Below are 12,794 nucleotides of genomic sequence, written 5' to 3' on the forward strand. Positions count from 1 at the left end.
GCTGAACTAATTTTCTCATCAATGCCAGGCTTCTTGTTTGTGCTCTGCAGTGTTAGTTTCTTACTTGTACCCGTTGCAGGAATACATCATCAAGATCAAATCTTCTGAGGCACACCAGGATAGTCACTGGCAATTTCCTATGATAAACACCATATGATTTATTTTTATTAGCTATGACATGAGTGTATATTAAAATGCAAGGACTATGGCCTCCTTTTGCTCTAGTATTATACAATATATGCTTCCAGTCACATTACAGAGAAATGATTAGACAGCTGGGACATTTTCCTTCCCATCCTACCTTTGCCTTACCCATGCAGTATAACTGTCTCCAATGCTGAGACCTCCTACTACTCTTTCCCCCCCTTCCCTTTTAAAAACAGAACAGATCACCTCTTTTAGCTAATGAGCAGACAGGAAAAAAAAAAGAAGAAAAAAACCACAAAAAACCCCACCATAAGAAAACCCCACAAGTCCTTCTGTAAATGTAGGTGACAGCATAAGGAGGAAAATAGAAGTTAGCTGAATCCAGAATCAACTTACATTGTTGTCCAGTGCTTTAGGAATTTTACTTTAAATACAATAAAGTGGCTGGCTGGAATGTTACTAGATAGAGATCAAAAAGTTCAGCTGATGAAACCAACTGGTAACTAGACACCCTTCAAGTTTCTTTTAAGAAACACATGAATACAGTGGCTCAGCATGCCACGTTTTTGCCCTATTTTGGATTTAGCTATTGAGGAAAACTAGCAAATTAACCATTTTTACCACCAGAAAACAGTATTTGTTCCATGGCAAATGTTAACCACTGCCTAAGTTTGTTTCCCTCTTTTGCCCTTGAATATTATTGATCAACCACAGGAACAGAAGAATCTTTGAGTACCAGCCCAAATTGTCTGAAAGCCTTTCTTGGTTTTCCAAGCAAGAATTCCACGGCACTTACTATAAAGAAAAATATTTACAGGCTGGGTGGTAGGAGACACCTGGATGGAGTGAAATTGATAATGGGAATAGAAGTCTGACTCAACTGTAGTTAGAGTGAAAAGCTTACCCAGAAAATACAAATGATAAGCCATTAATAGAAACTGTGCTCTTGAGATTCATTCCACGAGTATGATAGTACAGCAAGGAAATAGCACCAGCAATGCCAACTGGCAGCAAAACAGAAAAACAAACATCAGCAGGGTATTAGAAACTGATCTGGGAGAAAAAATGCCATTTGCAGGTAAGATATATTAGGTGAGATTTGTCCTGTGACTGCAGGTCTTTTATGCAGGGAAAAGGCCTGACTAGTGAAAAGAGCCTCTGAAAGGTCCAGATGCAACCGAAGGAGGATTTCCTCCAGCAACCACGAGGAAGGCTTTTGGCTGTCCCTCTAAAAGTCACTGGCGACCCCAGGCATCAAATAGGCCCCCAATGGAGGTGGGGGCTGCAGAGCCAAACCGCATGCGTTTCAAGCACGTTGAGCAACACTGTCAGCAGCAGAGCACACAAGGCCTCTGGGCTATGTAAATTCTGCAAAAATCTGAAGATTTCCTCTATGCTTGCAGCAGCCTGGGCTAGGGAGGGAACAGAAGTGGGCTAAAACTGCCTTTACTTCTTCCTCCCATGAGGGTAGGGGTCCTGTGCTCTTTGGCAGATGACCCAGGCTGTCACCCCTTATCTTTTCTCACTGACACTGAGATCCACATAGAGTTGCCTTTAAATTTAAAGACAGGCATATTTTAAGAAAAGAAGTGAGAATAGTAAAGCCAGAAGTTGCACTGGGGAAGATGCATGTGTCTGTGTGCTCCGGTATCCCATAGGAACATCATAGAGCCCACCGTGCATCTCCACACGTCCCCATAAGGAGCCAAGCCATAAGGAACTGCTCCCATTGGGCCAGGCCCCAGTGCACAGCTTCTTCCATGTGCGGAGTGCTTTGGCCATCATTGGGATAGAGTAGCCTCATGGGCTTCATAGGTTTTGGCCACAGAAAGAAAAGGAACTGTTTATCTGCTACCTTAAAATCTCATATTTTAAGACTTAGTTCATGTCAAGTCACTCCCCATGACCATAAAACAAAGCCTGGATAGAACAAGGAGAAGGAGAAATAGAGGGATATTCTTATTGTAATGAAAAAATTAGTAGGCACATAAACCTAAAGGGGCACAAGAGAAGATGTCATAAGCATTTCTTTGCTCTGACGAACTGCTTTAGCAGTAAGAGCATCAGAGAAGAGGCTGTCCGTGGCTAAAAAAGAAAAATCCCCAAAGTGGCCACAGCATTCAAGGAAGTGTTCAGGCCTGAGTCAGCTGCTAATTAGGTAGCTTCATATGGGAGAAACCATTTATAGGAAGCCCTGATTCTGAAAAAAATATCCCACGTACTCCATCTGGCATTATGACAGGTCAGTGAATGTTAGATAGAAGAGACAGAAAGAAATGAGGCAAAAGCTTTAACAGTGGCCGGGAAAAGTCTGTAACTCCTTATCACCTTCTCATTAACATCTGTCTTCTCCATTGGTTTGCAGCTCATCTAGATTAGATGGTGGGATGATTCACTTCTTGAGGTGAATAAACTCTTTCCACCAAAAAAGCAGAAGGTGAGAAATAAAATATTTACATTGGATGCCATGATAATCATTCCCCCGGTGTTACAGGGGCAGGGCAGAGAATCAGATGCTATGATGGGCAGTTTTGTGGTGTTAATATGATTTGAAACAAAAGCAGAGAGAACGATTCTGCAACATTCTGATTTCAAATTTACTGCTGCTGGTGTGATCTCATCATTCCAAATTACTGGATTGGGTAAATAAACTCCCTGAAAATACAGCTGCTTTGATGGGTTCTTGTATTCTGTTGGCTTGTATCTAATTTATTTTATTCCCATTCAATTTGTAGAACAGACTCTTGCAAGTATTTCCCAATAACTTTTAAATTTCTGCAATTGCTGAGATAGTGTCTCAGACAAAGACCTATAGGGCTGAAATAAAAATAGTGAAGGGTTCAAGATGACATCATGTTTTATGAACACAAGACGTGACCACAAATAACCTACAATAACCTTTAAAATTAGTTTTTTCCTGACTTCATAAAACAATATTTTATTTGGCAGGCCCTTATTGGCAAGCACTTTGAACAGTTCTATTTGTTTTCTGTAACCAGGAAGACACAACCAGTGTTTTCACATAGGTTTCCTCAGTACTGTGGTTTTGCCATTTTCTGCCTCTTTATTACTGCCTGCTGCTGTTGAATATTTTTCTTTGGGATGTTTATTAAGAACAAGGATATGAATTAAAAAAACCCAAGCTTTCCTTATAGCAGCACTGGCGAGTTTCTCCCACTGTAATATTACTGTATCAAAAACACAGAAATAGATCATGGTATCTAGAATGATCTGGTTGCTTTAAGTCTAAAGTTATGTAATAACATACAGCTGGCTACATGTATATTATGAGAAACTGAAGGAAATCAGCCCATATGTCCTTTGATGCATTAACCAAGACCAAGATTTAGAAATCCACCATAGCTTGTAACACCATATGAAATGGAGGAAGGGGCTTAGCCAGTCACTGAACTAAATAACAAAATAAAATCTAAGTGTTCCAGTTGAAGTAAATTAGAAATTAACATCACAAAGTGCAAGAAATGTTCCTGGTTTCTTAGGGGATTTTACCTGGGATTAGTTGCTATTCCGTTTCACTATCACCAGTTGCCCTGGTTGTGAGAACAGCTTGAGTGGTGTGTTTTTCATAGTGCCGCCTGTAACTGAATGGGATTGTTCCCTGTATCTGACACTGCTTGCTCAGGCTTTTGTTGTTTTGAGTTGTGCTGTCGTGGAAAAATGGACCATTTTCCCACCACATCTGTAGGAGTAGTTACGCTGCTCTCAGTGCCTTAAATATGTAATTTTGGGGCCTGGGTTTTTTTAAATATTCTTTTAAAAAAGATCTCTATAAGATTTTTATTCAGTATATTTTGAACTAAGAAAGAAATTTAGTCCATAGCCCAAATTGCACCATTCAACAAATCACATCCCCCCAAATATTTTGTATGGTCGAGCAGGGGCCGTGCAATTAAGATGAGCTTTTCAGCTTCTGTACACAGTTTGGACTTCCTAGTAATCCCTCTTTCTTCTGTACAGTGTGAAGCTTGAGTGAATAAGGAAAGTTCCAATAATTAAACTTGCTCTGTTGACCTAACCAAAATTAACTGGCTATGCAACAATGTAGCTGTCCATGTAAAAACAGGAAGTCAGATTTCCCCAAGTAACCCTTATTCACCATGAGAAAAACAGCTGGTGCTCTCCCTTTACATGCAAGTGTGTGGGGCATGGATAAAAGATGTATACTTCTGATATCCTCTCTTTTAAAAGGGTGTGTTTTTTTTTCCAGTGGAAGTTTTCCAGCACTCAGTTCCTGAGAGGTAGGGCCCCCAGATAGTCTGGTCAAAATAGTTAGAATCGTATCTTTGTAAGGAGAAGTCTGTGAAAGCGAACAAAGAAGCCACATTAGTATAACATGAATAATCCTCCCTGACCTCCAAAGAGAAAAATAATAAAGGATTTATTGCGCTTTTTTTTTTCTCCCTAAGAAAGAGTAATAAGAAAAATCCTCCTTACAACAACAATAACCACTGTTTCAGAATCAGAGCTTTTGTGTCACTGTTTTTCAGTAGTTACGCTACATTTCTCCCAGTACACTGCTGGGATTTTTTATTCTTTATTTTGCTACGCATGCTCGCACATCTGCTCCACATGTGTGATCAGCAACTGGATTTTCTGAGCTGAACGTCCTGTTAAATGGACAGAGTGGGCAGATCATTCCTTAGAGAGCAGAGAATCTGCCTCTGGTGGATTGCCGCCAAATGCAGTGGTGTAATAAAGAAAAGAAAGCTGCTCATTCGGATTGCTCTGAAATGAACTGTGTCCTCTCCTAAAATACCATCTGGTTAGGATCCCTGGAGGCGCAGTCCAACACACCTAGGTCTGGCAGTCTATATGTTTGATGGCTGTAAATGTCTCTGCGTAGGTCGACTGGGGGAAGGCAGGATCATTAAGAGTTAGAAGAGGTGAAACATTTGTACTCTCATTCCCATTCACCCACCCAGACAAAATTACACACGAGGGTTGTGGGGGTGATTGTACTTTCTGTTGCTGAAGCTGACAGCTAATCTTTAAAATAGCTGTCTTAGGCTTCGACATTCTATGTATTGTCTAAAAACTTTGTTTTCAGCTGGTGTAAACCAGCAGCAGTCTGGACTGATCATCTCTCTTCAGATTTGGACCTCAGTGTATTAATCACGGGTTTTATAGTAAACTGTATAAAGGAGATTGAAGTGAGCCTTATGTTATGCGTGCAAGGAAATCCAGCTTCCAAAAATCAAATCACACCGGGGACTGATAACAGATGTACAAAGTTAGAGGAGAAATTAACAGATGCTTTCCAGTTTGGGCCATTATCACCAATGAAACCCAACTCATATGGTCTATAGGTCACATTAAAGACTCTGCTGCAGATAAATTTGGTTCTTTCCTGATGCTGGCAAAATTAAGATTGCTGCAACTGCACAGTACTGGATCTATCCTGAATACACGTTGATTTTTTGAAGTACTAGTGCTGCTAAAGGGATCCCTCTGTGAGTTTGGCAGTTAGTCCTGCAACCAGACAAATAGTATCACACTGGTTTAATCCATCTCTGTAATGGATGACTTGTAAAGCAGGAAACGTGACAGTTCCATTCTCAAGAAACCAAATATTTCATTTTAATTTTCTTCTCAGTCTACATCTATCCTGGTGAATTAACCAGGGCCTGGGAACATTCCTGGGCACTGGATTATGATCATCATGGTGTTAAACAGCTAGGCAAGTCCCTAGCACCCTCAAGGCTGCTGCCACCTACCCTTCAAACTGCTCCCAGGCACAAACCAGAAGCAGGGGATTTCCAGAACCATTCCCAATAGGCAATTTGCAAGCAGCCACCCAGTTTGGAAGGATACATGTGTTTACTAGAGCTGAGCTGGCTGCTCTGTGCTTGTTGGCCTTGGTTCCTGGGAACACTCTGGGAATGTCTCAGCCGCCCATCCATAGCCCTGGACAACTCTCACCAGTGAGACTTTATTTTAAGCAGGGGCAGAGTCTACCAGGTTTTGAAGCAGATGGTTTTTTTCTGCCTGGGGAGACCATTTTCTTTGTAAACAAGCCCAAATTATAAAACTCTGGAGTTATTTTCAGGGCTTCCCTCTGCAGCTACCACTTGACAGGATTTTGTTTCTGCAGTTGCCCTGGAAGCTGTTGGGTGACCAAGCCCCTGCAGTAGTGTCACTGATGGGGCAGATCTCACAGCCTCAAGCTAATGCAGCGACTCTATCCCATTGAAACCACCCTAAAAATGTTTTGTTTTGTTTTTCTTTTTCCAGAGGTGTTTTAAAATAGCTAGCTATTGGTTATATTGCGAGTTCCTATTGTTCTTTTTTATCCATCTGCTTGTAATTGTGCTGGGTTTGGTTCAAGATGATTTTTAACCAATTTTAAATTATTAATTTGATTATTGCTTACCTCCCAGCAAAGAAATGGACAAAAAAACAGGATTTGGCCTTTGCAGGACTTTTCAAGAACTTGGATTCAGCTCAAATACAAATTATTATTATTTTATTATTACTATTATTACTAATTTCTCTCTAGTCAGAAATTTTTAAAAACTGCATTACAAATTACAAACAAAGACAGAGGGTGTATCTTAAGTAAACTACTCCTTTGGCTCAAGATGTTATTTTAGCAACTATGAAACTGAGAAAAACATTACTTTCACTAACAGCTGTGCTAGCTCATTGGGTCTCAGATCAGGTATTCCAGGGAAAGTCTCGTGTTTAACTGGTACTTTCTGGGCTTCCCTGCATGAAGCTGCAACCCGGCAAGAACTGAACCAACCAGCTTCCAGTCCCACAGAGAGCTTTGGCTGAGCCAAGCGCTTCCAGGCTCCAAGTACCAGGTCCAGGGGCACCAGGTGCAAAGAGCAGGACTAATGGCTGGGACTCAGAGGGCTTCCAGCCAGCTGGGAGTAGGCCCTGTTGAACAAACCTGTGAAGCCAGCAGCTTTCAAACTGGACTTTCTACTGCTCGGGGTTTGAGAAATGCAAGGCCTTTGGTGTTCAGCGTTCTAGAGGCAGTGAACTAGTTTTCTTCAATTAGCAGTTCCAGATAGACCATTCCATTAGAAAATTTCCAATAGATATTACTGGAATAGACATAGGGTAGAAAAGAAAACAGTGAATGGAGCTGTTTATTAACTAACCACTATGATTAGTGTTATATAAAAAAGCTGAACTCCTAAACCCAGGTGAAGGTTTTTCAATTTGGCAGTTGGAGATGGCTAGGAATGGGTGCTAAAAGTTTTCAGCCAGACCTTAGATTAGGTTCAGAATAAGACAGGATGCATCTAAGGAAATCATAATTGCAAAATAACACTATTTAAGTAACATAAAGAGCTCTCCCATTGTTTCAAACACAGATCCTATCTTGATCAATTACTGTGTACAAAAAGATGATTTAGCAAATAGCTAGTTGAAATGGAACAGGAGCATTTAGGCAAATGCTGAAAAAAAAAGTTTTCATTCATTATATAAATCACGGTGACAGGGTAATAACTAACAATGGGGTGAAGCCGTTTAGGTGATGAACTAGATGACTCAGAGCCCACCATTTGAAATGAACGCATTTTGAAGTCTAGTTAAATTCATTTAGAGGTTTTCAGTATTTTCTGGTTTTCTTTCTGCCTTTCTGGGTCGCCACTGATTCTCAGCCTTCTCTGTTCCCCACAAGCTCAAATCTCCCGGGAGTGTGGTTCCCCTGTTAGTGACCACAGCATCATGTGGCAGTGAGGTGGCTCCTGCTGCAGCCAGGCTGGGCAGATCAGCTCACACTGCCTGCACTAGCAGGGATCTGCAGTACCTTCTGCAAACCAAACTTGTGGGGGAGAATGGGGCCAAAGAATCATTTGGAAGCGTACATGAGAAATGCAGAGTTGGTTTGAACAGAAAGGATTCCTTCTTTGAAACATTCCTTATCAGCTGAGCGAGGCACTTTGTCCTACATGACAATACTTTTCCTCATTGTAAGACAGGAGGACTGAAAACCAGCGACTGCCTGTACAAAAACACTGAATTTGAGACTAATCATCTCGCTGACCTTGAGAACTGATCTGCTGCCCTTTGAAGACCTGAAAAGTCTTTCTGCTGGCTCAGGTGTGTTTTTGGATCAGGTCCCCCTTATAGGTACAGTAGAAAGCTCCTAACCAAGAAAATAAAGGTTCATGAAATCAAACTATTACATACTTTGTAGTTCTGCTATAATGCATTTAATAATCAAATCTTAGTCATTTTATAGGGTCGCCTAAAGAAATGGAAAGGGATACAGAGGAAGACACAGTGCGGGACATAGAGTCCTGCATAATAAATAGGCTTTTGTACCCACATGGTGGTACAAAGGCAGATCTCTTCAGAGCCATGCAATAAGCCATGTCAGCTATCTTCTAGTCTGCCTGGCATATGGTTTTCTAGATCTCACAAACCTTAAGAAAAGGACTGAGTAATACAGCACTGTGCTGTACCCCACCACACACCTCCTCATTTTGCAAATACTATGACAGCATTATGGACTGGTGAGAGAAAAAAAACCAAACTACTGCTGGGGAAAAAATGTTTGCCGACTTTGTCTGTTCAGTGTTGTCAATGCAGTTTTTAATTACCTCAGCAAGTTGTCGTTAGGTGAAAGATAACAGCCTGCCAAGTCTAGAGAGTAAACATTTTGTGTTGGTCCGCCCACAAAGCATTCAAATAAGAAACTGGAGCTTATTCAGCGTAACTCAGGTTTAACTATCGCATTTTCAACATAGTTCGCTCTTCATGGCCTTTCAGATCCTGGTCTCTTCATGTTTGTTCTCAGCCTCCTGAACCTTCCTGCCTGCTCTTTCATGTTCGACATCTGGCTTAATCAGACTTAGGTTATCATTATATTTGCGAACATGTCTGATGAAGGTGCCTCTTTTATTACTCACCTGCAGTCTGGTTTTAAACGTTAACATCTTAAATATTGATAGGTTTTATTCTCATTCCCCAAACTGCATATTGTTTACACGTGTTTCTCCTAGGTTTATAATATAGATATTAAAATGCAAAAATATATATATATGCATATATTTGCATCCACACAACATACATTTTATATATAGATAAATATGCACGTGCATACTATATATAAGGTATGCAATCTTTGTGCAGGTATTTTTTACCGGGATTTGGCTCTAAATTCAAATATTTCTTCGATTATAACAGCACCTGTTGATGTACCTGTAAGTTTACTTAACGATCAGAATGGACTTGTGTTGACAGTAAAGCAGCTCGGAAGCTCAGGGCACCTTGTAATTGAGGGTCCCTTCCACATGTAGTTGGTGAGTAAGCTGTACCAGGTGGAAAAGGACTCGTCTCTGATACTGTAGGGCAGGGAAGGGAAAAACTTAAGGGTGCGGACAGTATTATTCTAGGAAATAGAAGAGGGAGTTTCCAGAGGATGTTTCTGGTCTCCCGTGAAAACCGGGGTCAATGAGATTTTTCAATTCAAAGAAGATCAGAAAAAGGAAATCAGGGTTAGGAAAGAGCCCTCGCATGGGAAAAGCAAATCTGAACCTCATGAAAGGTATGGGGCTGGAGAGGATGGATTTGAGGCTGACAACAGCTGCCTGTGAAATGAAGAGGAGCTTTGCAGCTGGTGCAGCATAAGGGAGTTTGGCCAGCAGGACATGCAGCTGAGGCTGAGATACAATCTGGAAATAAGAGCACCTGACCAGGAGTGACCAGAAGGCTTTCTCTGTTCTGAGAAGTGTGTGCAGTGGTAAGCGCTGGTAGTGCACCTCCCATTCTCTCCCTCCCTGATATGTATCCCTAAAGCTACTGTTAGTTTTTAGCCCTGAACTGTGCACAGTTCTCTAAAGTATGGAAATCCCTACAGCGTGGTAAGTCAGCCAAAACAATCCATAAGCTTTTATCTTAGGACTTTCATTCTTCCTATAGTAACCTGCTTGGAGACTACTGTATGTGAGACTTCATTCCTGTTCCACTTCAAAAGACAAGAGCACAATGTTTTCACTACCCACTACTGAGCTATGAAGTTTCTTGGTCTCTGTCCCTTAGGAGTAAATCTGATTGATAAAATATCTTGGACTGTTTGTCAAAACTTCTGCTCTTGTTATCCTTTTGGACCTGAGAAACTGGCCAAAATTTAAGGGGTTTGGACTGTTCCAAAGAGGAGAAACTGATGCAGGAATCAATACTTCTCTCAAACAATTTTGTAGATTTACAAGGAATGGATTGACCCTCTGTTCCTGAGGAGAAAAACCACAGTTATTTACCACATCAATGTCCTTCTAAGTTACCTCCCCGTGAGGACTCTATCCAGGCTTTTCAGGGTTGTGCAACCAGCTGTTTGTTGGTTTCTGCTCCTTTTCTTCTATACCACGCAAAGGAACATGTTGCAGAGAGATCACAAGTAACAGAAGCCAGGCTAATAGAAGAATCAAATTAACGCAATCGTGTCAGACCTGTGTTGCGCGTGAGCTAATAAGATTTGCAGAAGGTAGTGCTTGTAAGAGCAAGCCCAGTACAATATGCAGGAAGCTGATTTGTTTGGTGGATATCGTTTAAAGCCTTCACAAGACAACTCTTTGTATAGTATGGCTGGACCACCGGGTTTCTGTGGTGTACCTAGGCATGTCTTCTTTTTGCTGCCATTTATTTCTCTTGTATATGCAACCCTTTTCAGCCCTGCACCCAGAGAGCTGAGACTCCTCAGTTGTTTTCAATCTGTCCTCGTGTTAGTGTGGAGACTAGTGGTGCTCCATGAACAGTTTGTTTACTTGACTCCAGGTGGTCAAAACTGCCCACTTCAGGGGACCTTCACTGGACTGTCGATAACTGAAAATACTGGAAGTCGCAACTTCAGCAGGTGTTTTCTCTTTCTATGAATAGTATATGCAAAGCGATAGGTACACTGTGCACTGCTTTACGAGTTAAATCTGGAGTTACCTTCTGATCTTTAATGTGGACACTATCGATTTTAGTTGGAGTACCTGGGATCCAAACTTAGTAAATTTTTTATTTTTTTTTAATGTGGCACCTAGGCAAATCCTTAAACCAGCTGAATTGTCAGTCTTCCACAGAAAATAGCCAATCAGCTATTATGGAAAGGATGGTCACAGGAGAAAACTGTTGTAAGGAGAGATGGGGCAGAGGCAGTAGCAGAATGTGTGCTTCTGTCCTGCAGGAGAGGTGTAATTGTGTTATCTCACTGTTAAGGCTGTGGGTAAACAGAGACTAAGATATGATGTCTCTCAGCAAAACAGGAACAAGCTCTCCCTAGCTATTGCACATTTCTTGCTGTCACCTTTAATGAATGTTTATAAAGTACTTCAGGATCTTCACAAGAAAAGTGTTACATATGAGCCACTGATAATTAAATGTTTTATTATGTACTTGTTTAAGCTAATGCTAACAGTAACTAGTGAAAAATTTCAATCTCTATGTCTCAAAAAGGTCAGAATAATTGGAAAGAGCTGACTGTCTGGGTAAAATGTGTGAAATCTGAAAAAAGCCTGTCTGAAGAGCGTTGTGTGTTCTCACAAATGGGCGGAGAAAAGGAGTCTTTTTCATTTATCAGCACTTGTATTTAATCTAATACGAGTGATCAAGAATACGGCAAGCTGATACAACCGGAATATTTTCTATTTTCAGAATATTTTCCCTGCTAGCAGGCAACACTTAAACTGGATGCAGTCTTTAAAAGGATCTGTTACCTAAATGATATTCAAACATATTACATGTAAGTCATTAGACAACTTTAACATTCGGCAAAGGAGTCCAGTCAGCTTGTTAAGATCTACGAATCTTCTCTGAACCAGCGTGAGGCGCTTGTTATTCGTACCTGTAGCACTACTGCTTAAAAGAAGAGGTAAGTGGATACAACAAACAGTGAAGAAAAAAAAAAAAAAAGAGGTTGGTGACAACTGAGAATAAAACCGACTGTCCTTGGCTTAAACACAGGACCTATAAATTAACATGTGCAGGTGCAATTCTGAACGTGCCTTTGTGCATGTGCACACACGTTCAGTGTCTGCCAGACAGAGATCACAGCGAACTATTGCAGCTCCCTCAGTCTCTGCTTGGTCCTGGCAGTTGCGGAGCTGGTAATTGTTTCCCAAAGCTACGCACCAGGTGCAACTCCCTTGGCTTTAGACTGCCATTCACAACACTCCACTCCACTCACTTGGGAAGAGCCCACACCTTCTGCTATCTTAAAAAACGACAAGTGAGAACCAGAGAATAAGTACTTTAGTATTGAACAAAAATGTATCAACAGCCCTTGTTGGCTTTATTGCTAGCCATTAATACGTAATTGTATGACTTTATTTTTAAGACAATTTATTATCATAAGTTTCACTTAAAAAAAAAAATAAAAAATCAGTGTGGAATTGGCTGAACAACACAATCCCTTGTTTCTCCACATTTTAAGTTCCGTCTAGCTATCTGTGAAGCCTAGGATTGACTGACTACATCAACCAGCAGAGATTTTTAGGCTCACGTTCCACAGCTGCAAGTCTGCATCCTGAACATTGGAATGTCAGTGTCAGGAGACCATTTTTTCTCTCCCCCCCCTTCACTTCATAATACCGTAAACTACTTTACTTTACATTAGGTAAATCCATTAACTAACCTTCATCATCTACAGCGTATATATCATACCTCCTAGAGTTAAGTTGCTAAAA

The sequence above is a fragment of the Larus michahellis genome, chromosome 2 (genome assembly GCF_964199755.1).
Source record: "Larus michahellis chromosome 2, bLarMic1.1, whole genome shotgun sequence".
Classification (NCBI taxonomy): Eukaryota; Metazoa; Chordata; class Aves; order Charadriiformes; family Laridae; genus Larus; species Larus michahellis.